The sequence below is a fragment of the Seriola lalandi genome, unplaced genomic scaffold (genome assembly GCF_002814215.2).
Source record: "Seriola lalandi dorsalis isolate HSWRI2012SDOR001 ecotype SW California unplaced genomic scaffold, Sedor1 jcf7180002054917, whole genome shotgun sequence".
Classification (NCBI taxonomy): Eukaryota; Metazoa; Chordata; class Actinopteri; order Carangiformes; family Carangidae; genus Seriola; species Seriola lalandi.
Window position 1 is genome coordinate 933,536 of NW_019525469.1, and position 565 is coordinate 934,100.

Genomic DNA, 565 nt, shown 5'->3' on the forward strand with positions numbered 1-565 from the left:
TTGGTCTGACTCTGCACGTGCAGACCCAATAAGGCCTCCCATTGGTCCGCCTGCGAGTTCCTGCATCAACACACAGTCATGAGGTCAGAGCTGACAGCTGCAGGAGAATGCAGTGGAATCAATTCAGGAATATTCTTTAAGGCTCGTTCACTTCAGTTTGGTTTGATGAACTATTCAAACAGCTCTGATGGTTCATGGAGGAGCTCCTACTTGTTTGGTCCATTGTCTTGGACGCAGTGAGCGGCCGTCAGCACCCACTGGCGACTCAGCACCGACGCTCCGCACACATGACCCGTGCCCTTAATGTGGAGGCTGACCTGCCAGGGCCACTCGCCCTCCCTTGACGCCTGACCGCCCACGATACGAGAACTCCGGTACGGCCTTGACCCGCACTCTGCAAACACACACACGTTAACACACAGACAAGAGACACACATGGAGACATACACAGGTTACGACTGATGTCACACTGCACTGTTTGTGTACATGTGTGTGTGTGTTAGTGTATGTATGTGTGTGTGTGTGTGTGTGTGTGTGTGTGTGTGTGTGTGTGTGTGTGTGTGTG

General features: G+C 52.6%; 1 pseudogene across 1 annotated transcript in view; it reads right to left on the reverse strand.

Annotated features, from left to right (window-relative positions):
* The window catches only part of LOC147817685 (uncharacterized), a 5,036-nt pseudogene that overhangs the window by 1,039 nt on the left and 3,432 nt on the right, over nucleotides 1-565 (reverse strand). The window lies entirely within an intron of this gene.